We start from the raw sequence: 16140 nt of genomic DNA on the forward strand, positions 1-16140 counted from the left end.
ACCACCATTCTACCAACATTCATTTTTGTTCTTTGTCAAATCTGAATGTAATGCAAACAGAAAAAACATTTGTCAAAATACAAAAAACAGAACTGATTATGATCTCCTCCTACAGCAGCCAAAACTAAAACCTATACACTACTAGCAAGCTAGAGCTCAAAACAGCTCCCTGTTATTTATATGAATGGAGTCAATTATCAGATTAACAAAATGTAACCAAAACCAACAAGAAGTTATGTGCTCGACCTGGACTGAACAGCTTCCTCTTCAAAGCATTCTTTAAAGTTCTGGTGAATTTCAAGCATGTTCTCTGAAACAGAATCTATACCACCCACACAGACATCAATGTTCTCACAGCCCTCATGGGGAAATAAAACTCACTGCAACAGATGAGTCTTTAAAAAAACCTTCAATCATTTTAACTGGACCTGCCAGCTGCCTTTCATTTAGCTTAACGTGAGTTCTTACTCAAGGTCTGCAGCCGCAGCTATTGGCAAGAATGGAGACAGTTGCTTACAAGTGGTTGGATCTATTTCTCAGATCCAACTTACTCAGAACCAAGCTTACTCTGCCTGGTGAGCTTTTGTGGAGTATTGCCATGTACTCTGTATGTTGAGAATACAAAGTTTTAATATCTGGTCCTGGCTAGTAGGCCAGAATAATGCAGTACATCTAAGATGCATGTGGAACACACCCATGGCCTCATCTTGGTGACATTTGTTGAAGCCAGTTCAAATGCAGTGCCGAAAAACAGAATAATAGTTTCTCATCTGTTTTTATAAGAGCTAATACACCCCACCCAAAAATGGTATAATCAATCTAGATTTGTACGTTGATAAATGGAATCTTTCCTGAAACAAGCTATTCTTCAGGAAATCAGATCCTGATTAGTTCTTAAATAGACAGTCACAAAACCAAATTTCATGATTCCTGGAGTTTCAAGATTCCTAAAGTTTCTAAGACAAACAACAGCAACAGAATTGTCAAGAAAATAAAAGTGTTTCTGCCACTGCCAGAACACTGTGAGATTTAACAAACCCTAAAGCATCCATAGTAATAGAGAGGTTTAACAGATCTTAGCTACCTTTTCCAAAACATTGCTGTTATCAGCTCCCCAGGGTGATATGGCCACTCCAACTAGAGACTCTGAAGGATGTCATGGTTAATGAATGCATCGCTACTTTCCTAGGAATAAAAAAATTGGGCTGTTGTCCCTTAAAGTGGTGGCTCTGGAACCTTACTTCTAAAATTTTCCTACTGCTTTCCCACCTACAGCCAAAAACTAACATAAGTATCACATTAAAACAAGTTTACATCTAGGCAGCAACTCTCTTCATACACACCCTGTTTAGAAACTGATGGTCTATGATGTAAAGCCTGAATACCTTTCTTAGCTCTTAACTAAGGAGAGCTGACTAACTTTCCTCTCTCTTGTCTTGTGATCTTCCAGAGAAGATGCAGTTCAATTTGAGACATTTGGCATCTTTATAGATAAAGAATGGACTGTTGAATATACTGTCGCTTCCACATTAGATATTCAAGTTTGTAACTACCTGGCATCTATGATACAAGTACTTGGTGGCAAAGTAGACTCCAAAAGTTAACAGCTGAGGAGGAGTAAGAAAATAAGAATTTTACACCTCACTAGAAGAAAGACCTTTGACACTTCTCCTAATGCAAATTTTCCCCACAACAGGGTAACTTAAAAAGTAGAACTAAGGCTACAGTCTACTTCTGGCTTTTTCATTATCAGAGACTTGTAATTTTGAATTAAAACACACTACCTAATTAATACCAACAAGCAAATCCAACTCAAACCCCTGGTGGGCAGGTCACTGTACAAAAAAAGGACCCATATTACACTTGAGTTATAAACCCCTTTCGGAACAGTTACAAACAACCAGGACTTCCAGAACTAGGCAGATTTGAGCAGTTGAATACGTAAATCATCCTTTGCAGACAGTATGTTGGAGCTTTTGTGGCTGCAAAGATGATTAGGGGAATCAGCTTGAATTTTACTCTACTATCACATTTGTGAAAAAAATTTAAAAAAAAAAAAAAACTTGAAAAACAGAACTTTTTTTTTCCATTTTACTGTATCTAGTTCACCGTTACTGTTACTCCATTTTTCAACATGACATGAATGATCAAGGTCTGCTTATCTACAGGAAATTTTGTTAAAGTGCTGTGAAAAATCAGATGTGGTTAGTACTGCTATCAAGTACTTCACATTTTGCAAGAATGTATCCTAGAGTCTATGCTAAAATGACTGGTAATATTACATTATAAACCAAGGATACCTGTAACTTTGGCTAAGCCTACTGGAAAAAGGTGCCAGATGGAACACCACAAAGGACACTACTTTCACTTCCACTCAGAGCCAGCCACTTCCACCACTATCTTAGCAATGTAAGAGCAACTAACTAATGCTAGCAGTGAGTAATGGAAAAGACTAGCAGTAAAATTAATTTAGAAATATTCTACTAATTGAGTTTTAGTATTGTAAAAAAGGTTAGTTGCACTTACTGAGTCAGTGCAACTGCATCAGTATATCTATGCATAAAATGTAACATTTTGCTTTCACAATGAACAGGAAAAAAAATAATTTAGTACCTCAGGATTCTTCCCCTCCATTTTCTTCATCTACCATGAAAAAATTAAAAATGCTATTTAAATTTTTTTTAGGCATGGTTTAGCTGATTCCACAGTGCCAAATAAGAAAAATAGAATATATGAGCATAACTACTAGCAGCGCACATACAAAATCAATACTTTAGCAAACATATTAATGTAGTTGGGCATGAACTGCTTTCTGCAATTAAGTATATACTCTGTATATTTTTTCCATAAAGCTGGACAAACATAGGATGCATATAATTACAGTTAACATATAAAAATGAGTTTGCCTATATTACAAGTTGTTTTGATATGTATTCCACTTCAAAAAAAAAAACAAAAAAAACAGTAGTAAGTGCTTAAACACACTTGACTACAATCATTAAAAGTGTTAAAAGATAATATGGTTATTGGAAGCTAGGTAATTGGCAGGAGAGGGCATCAACTTGCAGATACTTCGTGAGCTTAAGTACTTGATGTTGAGTAGCTGACTGATTTGTATGAAATCTTAACACTTAAATTCTACATTGGATCCTAAATTCTTCTCTGGTTTAATGACTCCAGGGGAAGGGTAGAAGGAAATCCACTCCAGCAGTACATAGTAACCTCACTAAGCTCAGCCTCACTACTGGCTATTGCTCCAGCATGCAAGACTCACAGTTCATATTCAAGTGTCAGGACTGATACCAGAAAATGAATGATCTCAGTGGAGAGCGAACAAATAATTTTTCTGGAGCTTTAAATATCCCCCCCCACCCCCTTATTTCAAGATACAGATATAAATACAGGCACATACACCTAAAAAGCAGTGTTCAACTTCTATTCTAACCACACAGCAGAACAAATGTAAAAATACATAGTTATCTTTCACAGACCTTTTCTGCCCAGCATTTTAACACATGCCAGATGCACTGAAACTACACACCCGTCCCTCAAAATCTGACTCTTCCCCAAAATCCTAAAACTGGAGCATCAAAAAAAGAAAAAAATCTTTGTGTTTTAAGTGGAAAAAATGCAGGAGAAAGGCAACTCTAAAAACAGTAAAAGTGAAAGCAGTTGATAATATTTCAGTCACCCATTGACTTAGAGGGGGAGGGATTAATGCAAACACAAAACTGTACAAAAAAAAAAAAAAAACAAAACACTTGTCCTCAGGTTCAGAGTCAATTTTAATTTACCACACTCTAGATTCTTATTACAGATAGACTCAACAATTAAATAACAAATGAAGGAAACACGAAAAAACATGCAACTTTTTCTGTGTTAATTTGTAAATTCAACAGACACTTCAGTATCTTAATAACTGACTAGACTATTAATGCATTTAATAAAAAAATCCTAGTATATTTTCAATCTGGGGGTTAGGGAAGGAAAAGAAACAACCAACCTTTGCATCACATTTTCAAAATTCCAGTCCCAGAGAAATCAGTATCATTACACTAGCTACTCACTCTCAAGTATGCAGAAGATCATCATTTAAAAACTACCTTCATGAAGAATTCAGTATCTCCAAATCCAGCATAGCTTAATCCTTGTACTACATAATTTGAAAGAAAAAGCCTAATACATAAGCTATCATCCCAAATATAATGTTCAAGAAAATTTGGGACATAATCTATTCTGAGCTTTTTTCTATCTTTGAACCCCAGGAAAACAAATTATCTTACAGCAAACACTATTTCCCCTGAAATACTACATCGAATACTTATCAATCAGCCAGAAGGTAAGGTGTCATTTTACAGACTAAAGAGCAGGACATACACATAGACAGCTGCTGTAATGAGAAATAGCTTAACTGCTTAATGATGTGCTGAGACCTATCCATTTGACACCTTAGTATTCCAGTAACCAGGCAATGTACAGCTAAGCTATCAGAAGTAATTGCTACTAACACTGGTTTGCCTGTAGAAGGAGAAAGTCCTCAACTCAGTTTTAAGGTTTGTCATGAGATGATTCTAAGTGCATTGAAGGGAGCAATTTAAACTCAGATAACAAGAAATGCATTTTAAACTCACTAATGCTTTAATAGATCACTGCACTCTAGTCTCTCCAGAGAAGCAGAGATAAGCACAGTATCAGTCTTGAAAAGTGGGTAACAGCACAAATACCAGCTGTTTCTGTTCACTTCATGCCCATGAGTGCAACCTCCTCTCTAATATAGGGGCTTGCCCCTTCTGGAAACAGGAAGATCAGAAATATACTGCATTTCATGAGTGCAGTACAGTCAAATGAGGCCACTACACAAGGCTCCTCACTACAAATCCACAGTACCTCCACACCCAGCTGGCAATCTTCCTAGAATATTTGAGAACAATGAAGCAAAATGTCCTCTATTCTTCCATCCTCTGCCCCCTTAATTTCAATCCCTCCATGAATAAAGGAGGATAATAAAGGAATACCCTGCCCATCTGAAATTGAAAAAGTAAAATACTGTAAAGGCATTGCACCCTCTAAGTGACAGACATTTCTAAGTCCATCATTTTGTAATAATACATGTAATATGTATGTTATTACATGTATGTAATAACATATAACTTGTTTACTAATCATACCAACTGCCCATCACCTGTCAGTTCTCCACTCACACTAGCCTTGAAGTCTAATCTGAAGGAATAGCATGCCACATTCATATACTGGTGACCTACACATTTCAATCAAGAGATCCCTCTAGATGATGAAAAACAAAATGCCACCAGAAATCCCATCTAACTAAAGAGGCTAGATATAAGTCTCAAAAGCAAGTGCTCTGAAACACAACTTTCAGGAGAAAAGGTCTTCACGATTTCCTCTCCTTTTCCATAGTTAGTTATTTCTCACTTCTGCAGCAACTAAAAACCATTTTACAGAGAAACATTAAATTCCCAGCCTACTGTCCCAACCTAAGTCTAAAAGTCAATCTCCCTATGGCAAGAAAAAATAGGAGATGGGAGGTGGTAGACTACAAATCTGCCAAAAAAGGAGATGTAACTGGATAAGTATCCCAGCTCTTACCTGCACTTTTGACTTTTATATATATATTATCAAGGATCAAATCACCGATGATGAATAGTGACATTTACATTTATGGTGGGTAAGTGGAAGACTATTCCAAACCAACAACTGGAACTCAACAGGCAAGTCAATCTCCATCATGCAAAGTTCAAACTAGAGCTTGCTGAAGCAAGAGTAATCCCTGCTTTTCCCTCACACCTGCCTTTTATTACAGCTAGAGTTTGCATACTCACACTGCAAGTCCAATCAATAACTGATACAAAAAGCCTAAACCTGCACGGCATTGGGGAGAATTTTTTTTCATTTAGATCAGTTTGCTCAACAGCTCACTGACCATCAGTACCATGTCTCCACCTTCAATACTGTGTCTTCCTTTTCAATACCTTGTCCTCTTTCTGAAGCAAAGAACAACACCGGAAGCAAAGAGGAAGTGCACAGAGCAGATGCAGCAGAATAAAAGACCAGACATTTAGCCACAGGCTTTACAAATTAAATCTCCTTTAGATAGCAAAGGTGAGAACTTCATTATTACTGGTATTTTTCTTTTAGTACAAAAAAGATGTATCAAAAAACTTATACAAGCATGTTTTAACAGTCACAATAGCACAGGTTGGAAAAATTCATTCATGTATGTCACATTTACAATTTAATCCGCCTTGGATTCATAGTTCTGGTGAGGGGGAGAGGGGGGGCAGAAGGGAGGAATTATAAAAATGAAAAAAAAATTAACCATGATAAATATCTACAGGCAGCCAAGAAAAAGCAAGGATGCTCAGTGAATCAAGTGACCAGTTTGGTCCAGACACTGACTGTACCAGCCGGTTTTACATTACAAAACTGAAAGAAATATTCACAGGATGTGGTCTGAACTTCAAGACACTGTTGCTCAGCAAGTGCTGTGCAAGTTTTTGTAATAAAAAGTCTATTACCTGCCTACAAAGCAATGTTTTAAATTTATAAGAGACATGAGGGAATGAGAATAAAGCGCACAAAAGTATACAAACCATCAACCCCAACATGGTACATACGAGATTTACATACATTTACTTTCTTTTAACCATAGAAAAAAACCTTTCTAAATTCCAAAGTGACCAGTACAGGCAGTTGCTTTGTAAAGAAGCACTATTCACAGTCTCAGTTGTTCACTTTGCCCTAATATTAAGGTCACAAAAACATTTAGAAAAACATTCAATTAATATCAAACTGTAATTCAAACCATAAATAGATACACTGAATAGATTTATAAAAATTTGTATTTATATACACAACAGTGCCACCGATCTAGATGTATCTTTCATGTGTCCTATTGATCTTTAAATGTAGTGAAGACAGACAAAATGCAGTTCAAGCTTCCAAGAGCATCAGAAAGCTGCCACTTTATAGTCTGTAATGCCCATGACTTAGAGCAGAATGCGACCTATTTCCAGTCTTGACAGTAAAGGTGATTTGTCCTAAATCAAGCCCATGAAATAACACATTTTTCTATCAACCTTCAGATGTTTGGGTGTAAAGCAAGGAAAGTACTTGGTATGCATTCAACCAGTCTCTACTGCACCCACATTTCTCATCTAAATTCCTCTTCTACAGCCCCTACTACTAACTGATTAACTTAGAACCACCCACACCATGCACCTCAAAAACAGTTATCAGTAAATCTTGATAAGAAGAAATAGAAACAGGTTTTTTTATATTAAAAAGAATTATTCTTAAGATGCTGTCCGCTAGTTTGCTCTCAAATCAACATTACCAAGGTGTTAAGAGACGCAAAGGAGAAAGGATGAAACAAAGCACAACAATCAATATGCTTTTAAAAGTCACAACAGTTATACATTGTGGTTAATTGAATCATAGAGTACAATTAAGTTACAAAGTACCTTAAAAATAAACAAAACAACCAATGATGAAACAACTCAACTCTTTAATGAAGAAGTATAAAACAGGTACTTACAAGCAACAGTATAGAAAACTCTTGGAAAAAATTTTGGAATAAATGCAAAGAGGGAAAAAAAACCCTGTAGATTCCATACCATTATTTGTCTATGAAAGTGCTTTGATGGCAGTTGCGGTTGGTTAAAGAGTAAGAAATGAAAATACATTATAACTCTTGTAAGTATACTGCAATCTGCAACATTTACACATTCCAAAAGCTGAAACCCAAATTTTGTATCAAGCTCATGTTTTCTGAACAACTGCATTAACACTATGATAGTAGCAAGTCCAACTTGAACACAGGTGTGTGAACTAATTTCGAAGTCTGTTTGAAAATAAATTCCTGCTACTCATGATGACAAGGGCTAAAGTGCAAGCAAGATTTAACCTGGAATTTCACAACTAAAATACCAGCAAACCAGGCTAGACTCAATAGAATTAACAGATAGGTCTAAGGTGCAGGGAGGAGAGGGACACCCACAGATAACTGCCTATACACCTGAAATACATTTCAGGTACACTAAAGAACTAAAGGAAAACATAGACCTGTTTGTGTTACTACTTCTGGTACTTCCTACAATTCAATAGACCACTCCTGCAGCCATTGATAACTGGGACATGAGCAGAAACACTGGAATTAACTGTGCTTGAACAAGTCAGGCCTCTCTGTGGCTAGCGGGACCACTACTCCATGAAACACAAAATTTGATGACTAGAATGAAGATAAATGCCACACTTCAAAGAAGAAGAAAGGCTGAGGAAGAGGAAAGCTCATGTATACCGAACATATGTCTATAGATTTTCTTACAACTATCCCAAAGAAGGCTGAGACTAATCAAACGAACACACATCATAATCAGGGAAGGCAGCTGGACTGCCAGAATATATACAAAAGTAAACAACAACCCTGAGCTGACCAAGATACAAACAGGCAACTCCAGGATTTGTCTCGCCTCTTGGTAGACAAGCAAATCCTTAAATGGTGGTACCATTATCATGGGACAGCTAAAAATCTCAGGGAGTGGAATTTCAACCAGAAAACAAACACAGCAGCACCTCCTTTTTCAGTTCAAGAGACAGGAATGCATCAAGTTTCCAGACCTGCTTTACAACTGATCTCTTACAATCACCCCAAAAGCTACAAAAATTATAGCAGTTATGGCCTCTGCTACAGATTCTGCTTCACATGAAGCTACTTTATTATTAAATGCTTGTTTTAAATAAATCCATGCATTCCACAGCTATGGAAGTAAAATGTTTGCCCTCTCTTCTAAGAACTTCTCATTTCTTACACAAGACTGAACAGCATCTAGGATGTTATGTAAGTTAATTTACGGAAGTTAATCTTTAACTCCATTTCTAATCACAGGGACTGAACAGAAAGAAAAAACAAGAGAAAAATGACATTCAGAAAGAACAAGAAAAATTGCTTTAAAAATATACATACCTTGTTCCTCTGGCTTAAATTATATTTTATAAATAATTTTATTTATTTTAATAAATTATTTTTTAGTATTTTAAATTATTTTTATTTTATTTATTTATTTTATTATTTTAATTTAAATTATATTTTAAATTATTTCAGATTAGTAAAAATTATGCAATATACTAGTTAGAAACCAATCAGATGAAATTACAGCTTTCAGAGATACACGTATTTTTCTGTCTATGGACTTTTTAATACCTTTGCCTTCTAACTAAGAGAAATTAAAGTGAATACCACTTACTTTGCCAACATGGAATAACAAGAAAAAAAACACATGGCCTTGGGCTTCTGTCTTTGTAATAATAAAACCCTCCAATATCTGGAGCTATTAGTTGCAAATGTTCTTACTCCTTGTCTTGAGAACTTGTTGAAATCAGACACTGCGCAGAAGAAAAATCCTTCCCTGCTTGTTTTTATCAACCATGGTTTTCTACCTGCAGTATCAAGCAATTACATACTTCTCTCAATACTGTAAAGAAACACATACACTACTAGCCTTCAAAAAAACCCAAAAACATCAAAAAAAACCAAAACAAAAAAAAACACCTCCAATTAACCAAAAACACCAAATCAGCCACCAAAAACCTGCATACTGTGCACAGGTTTAGATATCCAAGGAGGAAAACAATTATAATTTTCCTATTTCTTCATTCTTATTGATAGATTCCTGGTTCTAACTTCCATCTATGGCATATGTAAAACCAAGAAAAAATAAGGGATAGGGAATCAAACAGTAGTGAAAACGCTAACAGTGTAAGTCAGCAATTGGTATTTAATACCATCCTCAATACAAAAAGTCCTTTTTAAGCCCTTAACTCAGGAAATAAAATAGGTTTGAAAAACATAATTACCACATTCGGTTTCACATAAATATGGTATTTTTATTCATTTGACATATGTTGCTTCCTGAATGGATTTAATGTATTTTGGCATTCCAGAACAAAACTGCTCTCAGTGTTTGGCACTTCATGTACAATGCAGCCAGGAAGCCACTCCTTAAGACTATGCAGCCATCTGCAGCAGACACCAAAGGTTTTTGACAAGCAAGCTGCACTGCTGTAAATATGCAGTAGCTCACTATAAAATAAAAGTTCTCATCTATTAATCAGACTCTGCACATAATTGCCTCGAGATAAATTCAGGTGATCTGCAACACGAAACAGGTCAGCACAGAAACCAGAAAGGGGAAAAAATAATTTAAAAAAGAAACTATTATCAGATTACTGGGTATTTAAATACTTACTAAACTGTATGGTCTACACATTGAAAGTGTGTAGGGACACCAGTCCCTGATGCCCTGCTTTACATGCACTCTCCCTCAAAAATGGAATGGCCAGAATTCCTACCTAAAGCTAGGACGGATCAAACACAGGTCAGAATAACACAGCAGGGGCAGAACACTTAGATATAAAGTAAGCAGACATTGGGCACACAGGAGTGGAAGGAAGAACCACACTCAAAACCTTCTAGCTAGTAAATGCCCAGAAAAACAAATCCAGACAGGTTACATAATTCAATCTATGGTAACAGGAAGAGAAATGGAAACACATTCATAGATCAGAGTTCAAAGGAAGTACATGCGGGTATGTATATTCATCTCCCATTTTGAATTTGGCAGATTTAAGAAAAATATATCCTACCAAAAACCACAAATAATATGCACCCCAACACTTCATGCAGTGCCCTACTGCAAGCTACTACTTGAAGAGAAATAGTATATAGAACTGGACTTACATTTTACTTTATAATTCCTCCTCCTTTAAACGCTTCTGTCCGTCTTTTAAATGTTATCCACTTCAAGCCAGTCTAGTTTTTATTCTTACATGTTTAGTATAAAATGCAGCACTAAAAGCAGAAGTCTTTATTCATAATACAGCTTTAAAAATAGTTTCACTTTTATACACCTTTTCAACTACAATAAGGAATGGCTAAAATAAGGCATAGCCACTATTTTTAAAAAATGCAAAGGTTCAAACACCAAAACAGAATAAGGCTGTATTTTCCAGACTCCAAGAATCTTGTCCCTCTGGTTTATACAATAATTATACTACATATTATTTCAACATTATTCTCAGCAGTTTTAAGAGTTACTGTCCTGGACATATAAAGGAGACCCTGAAGCTACTTACCTCTATTGGGTTTTTTTTCATTAATTTTAAAATTGATAGATAGATGCCAATGCATTCCAATTAGCTGTTCGCAACAGTGATGCAGAAGAATTACTCCTCTCTGCATTGGCTGTGGTTCTTTATAACTACAAATCTTTTCACATCTTCCATGTGGGTAAGCACTGTTATTCTTGTCCTCTATTTACTCAGCTTTTCTCTCACAATGCATGTTTGATTTTTGCCAACTTATAATCTCTTTTCACTCCCAACACAGCGATGAAACATTTAACTTAGTATTTTTGTACTGAATTATTTTTTCCTTTACTCAGTGTTGTGTTCCTCTAAGTGAATGGATGATGATTAAAGAAAAGAGAGCTGTTATGTTATTTTTATTTTACTCTATCAGGCATTTTGCATATCACATATGCAACTAATACAAAAAAATTAGCAGAAGGCTACTATGGAATGGTTTCTAATGTATTTTTCCCTCTTTAGATAGGGAAGAATAAGAGTGTACTGCTTACAATAAAACTTTTACTAATAACTTAGAATCTAGACAATTATATTTAAGTACACTTGCTCTTAGAAGTGTTGTTTTCAATAGGGATAATAATTCACTATCAGAAGCCAAACCCAAGTTTTTCACCTCACAGAAGATTTAAGATGAACTCAAGAGTCTTCTTTCTTGTCAAAATGCTAATTACAGCCTCAAAACTGGATTCAAAGTTGATTTTAATAATAACCCAAATTAAAGTATTACTTCCCTTCTGACACCCCATGCTTTCCAGCATGAGAAAAAAAAGAGGTACAATACTACTCTGACACTACTGAAGTAAAAAGTGGGACACTGCCATGCTTATTTGCTATTAACATGTCACCCTCTTTTCTCAGAATAGGAAAAAGCAACAGAAAAGCACAGTGCAGGAATCCCAGAGCATTTCATAGCTGTAATTTCAGTTAATTTGAATTGCCCAATGCGTACTTTATACTTCTCAAAGATTAAAACCAAGTTAATACAAAATCGGGCAGAAATGAGTAACATTTGAGGGAAAGTTATCCTCTGCAGACATTTCATGCTTTGAAGCTGCAATTTAAAATTTGGTCAAGATTTAACACCAGTGGAAGGATGTGTGGGCTACAAACCTAAAATGAGCAAATATATTTTGTATATATATTAGATATATAAAATACTACTTTAAATTCAGTGGAAAAAAGGAAGAATTCCCTCCACAGATAAGAGAAAGTACTGTTTTTAAAAGGTTAAGGAACAATTTGTTGGTTTTTCATTGGTTAGTTTATGTAAACTAATATAAAGGGAAGGGAGAAGCAAAGTAAGAAAGATTAATTGATTAATGACATGTTTCTCTCCCACTCCGTAACATTTCTTCGAACCGGCCCCATTGAAAGATTAAGGCCTTAATCCTTCCCTTGACACCTCACCACATTCTGCTGCAAGACTGATGTCACGGAAGACTACAGGATATTTGAAATGTTGACAATAAATCTCCAACAGATCCCACAGTTTCACACAGAAATGTCTGCATGCTTTACTGTCTTTTTCTAGTAAAAACCACAGAATGCCAGCAGCCTCAGCATTTCTTCTGCTTTGTTTCAATAAAACAAAACAAAATAAATGGTCCCTGAAAAATTTATGAACTCACTCAGATAAATACAAATGAAAGAGTAAATTAACCTCAACTCTATTAAAATCTATTTTAAGTACATCTTGCTTTTCTAGTACTTGTATTACTTACATTTTCACTTAGTTACATGAAATACCTAGTAGCAGACCCAAAGCCTTAACATCTAAATCAAAAATAACACACTGGAAGAACAGGATTGTCTAATAGCCACAGAAAGCCCACACCTTGAAAAACGTTGTTCAGGAAAACAAAACTCTCCTAAAAAACATAAATAAGATGCACTATAGATAAACAATATTATACTAAAATAGTGAAGCTCTGAATTTCTTTTCCCCCTTATCAGTGTTTCTGATCTTATCCATCAGGATCAGATCCAGATGGATTGACAAATTCTGAGTTCCAATTGATTCTCCCTCCCTGTCATATTCTGAGAAGATGCTTAAATACGTCTGTATCCATCCTTTTTCACCACCTCTTCCTTAGGTTACCTTGCTTTTAATAGTTTTCCAGCACCCATATCCGAACCAACAACTGTGACCTGATAAAAGTCACAAGTAAAATTGTAGGTTTGTTCCAAATACTGTTTTCTAGCACTGCACACTCAATTCCCTTTGCCTGTAATTCCACCAAGAGGTTTAAAGAACTCATTAATTACTTGGAATAAATCACCCTGTGTAAGTTTACTACAGCATAGCAGACATAAATGGTATAAAGGACTGAATAGGTATGAATGAAGAAGTGAACTTCTGAATTTTCTCCCTCAGTGATGAATTTTACTGCCAATCCCCCAAAAATATAGAGCAGCTCAGAAATTAAATAACCAACAGAGCTCCAGGGTTAGCACCACATATGATTTTGTGACCAGAAGTAACCCAAAATGAGTATGTTCTCCAAAAAGGAGCTAACTACCAACCTCACATTCCAGGCCACCACAGACTAACATGCCACAGCAAGCTAACATACCAGCAGCAGCAGATCAGTGAACATTATCTGCTGTCTGCACATTCACTGATCCCCCTTCAAGTAGACCCAACTCAAAGGCCAAAGTGGAACCTAAGTAAATTAAACATCTAAATATCTTTCATAAATATCACACTCAGTAGCATAAGCGTGGAAAGCAAGCATTTACAAAGCATTTAAGTCACGAAAGATTTAGACTGCTATACTGACACACTTAATTTTACTGAAAATACAGGCCTCAGTCTTATCAATATAACTGCAGCCAAGCTTTTTGTTGTTTTAACTACAATCATGCACAAGCACATACAGATTTTTAAGCAACATCTTTCCACAGACAAAAAAAAGACCTGTAATTCCCAATAATAAACGTTCTCCGATACCCAGTTTTAAATATAAAAATCTGTGTTATCTTCAGGGTTATCTGTAAAACAAAAGATCTGCATAACTTGATCATATTGCTGATAAACTGACTGATCTTCTAAACTATTATTTCTCCCCTCTGGTAGAGTAATGCCAGGAAGACAACAGCCACATGGGAAAAAAGCAGCAGCTCTCAAACCTTAGAAGTCCATCACAAGTCTTCCAGACAAGCCTGGAAACACTTGCTAGCATTCAAACACAAAGATATCTACAGTCATTCTGGATGACCAAACCTGTGTATGACATTCAGTCATCTGGCACTGTATTTCAGATGTTTCTGTAAATGCACTGATGTAGTTCAAACCTATACTGTCCCTTCTGCTTCTTAAAACTTAGAAGGTTTGGAAGATATGTACTGAAAAACTCCAAGGACGAGGAGGGCAAAGAATGCTGAAGAAATAATTTCTGCAAATGTGCTAATCACATACCCCACATCGTGGGACAGAGGACAAAGGAAGAACATGAAAACATGAAACTTCTCTTCCATAACTGCGTGGGAAAATGGAACCCCTTATGCAGTTGCTACAGGAACGTCTCGTGCAAACTTAAGAGTTGAAAACTGGTGAGAAGACTCCAAACGTAGCAGTGAAACTCAAAGCACATTACTTTAAAAAAAAAAAAACAAAAACAAGACCATCCTTCTGCATCTACCTTTGATACAATACTAGAAGTTAAAATATTTTGAATTTATTTATTTATTTGGATTGGTGTTTTCCCCAGAAAGGAGAATAGAGCCCTGACCACTTTGCAGGAAAACACCACCCATTCCAAACAAATAGTTAAATTATAAATGTTTCACCTGAAGTATTTATAACTTTTACTTATACTTCAAACCACCTCTGAGCTTCTTTCACTCCTAAAGCTGGCCCCAGACAACTGACACAAGAAGTAGCCCTTGAGCACTAGGAGCTCACAGCAAGACAATTATACCTCAACCTATGCAAAACATCTTATGTAATAATAAGATTGAGCCTTAAAAGGCTCAGTTACCGTCTGAGATTATAGAACTATCAGGACCTCTATGATAGCCAAGACTGTTCAGATTGTCCTCAGACTCTGCTTAATCGTCACTGTTTGTTCCTGTGCATAGTGATTGCTTACTGTCAAGTATCTACAAATTCCTTGCAAGAACAGAAAGAAACTAATCTACTTTTTAACTTGAACTTTTACTTTTAAACTTTTAACTTTTTACCTTAGGCAGGACAGCTGCAATGCTGATGTTCTCCAATGTAAGTACACTTCAGTTTGGTTTCATTTAGTCCAAAGGAAGATGTTAATTCAGTTTTACTTCTCAGTTATGTGAAGTCACACTGTATTTTTGAAGGTAGAATTGCAATCTAGTGTTGAAATATCATGCTTCTGTACCCCCTTTAGGGAAAGTACAATGAGTAATAATTCAAACACCTGTACTGAAATTTAAGCATAAGAGAAATAAGTATCTTAAAAAGAACTAATGATGTTCCTTTGAATCCACTGAATTTCAGGACTAGGTCCCATCTAGGTCACCAAGACTGTTACCAAAAATTGGTAAAAATAAAAAACTCCTTATCACCGATGTAGCATTAAGAAGTAGGCATTCTTTATGTGGCAGGATGCACAAGAGGCTATCTCCTCCAAAATACCATGCATGATGAGTATAGAAAAAGCTCCTGTTTATATACTACATTTTACATACATACTCATTGATTTCCTGGAATAAACATACTTATGATAACCATTTTCCCAAAATCAATAACATGTTTTCCCTCTCCTTTCTGCATGCGTTCCTCTGTCCTGGGGGTCTCTATGGTGGTTGCTGGGGGCCAGCAACCCCAAAGTCATAGCTGACTGCTTGGGAACTTGTAAAAGTTGGCACAACCGGGCTGGTTGCATTCCAATTCTTCCTAAAGAATAAGTGTTTTGCAGTTCCATAGGCCAGTGGTTTTTGAAGAATAAGCATTGTATTAGCCCACCAGGTGCAAACAATTTTTCATCTGGCAACAATGAA

The 16140-nt window shown here is 36.0% G+C and overlaps 1 protein-coding gene across 7 annotated transcripts in view; it reads right to left on the reverse strand.

Annotated features, from left to right (window-relative positions):
* ERBIN (erbb2 interacting protein) overlaps positions 1 to 16140 on the reverse strand; it is a 116314-nt gene that overhangs the window by 96132 nt on the left and 4042 nt on the right. The gene's annotated exons all lie outside the window — the stretch shown is intronic.

This window comes from Poecile atricapillus, chromosome Z (assembly GCF_030490865.1).
Source record: "Poecile atricapillus isolate bPoeAtr1 chromosome Z, bPoeAtr1.hap1, whole genome shotgun sequence".
NCBI classification, from domain to species: domain Eukaryota; kingdom Metazoa; phylum Chordata; class Aves; order Passeriformes; family Paridae; genus Poecile; species Poecile atricapillus.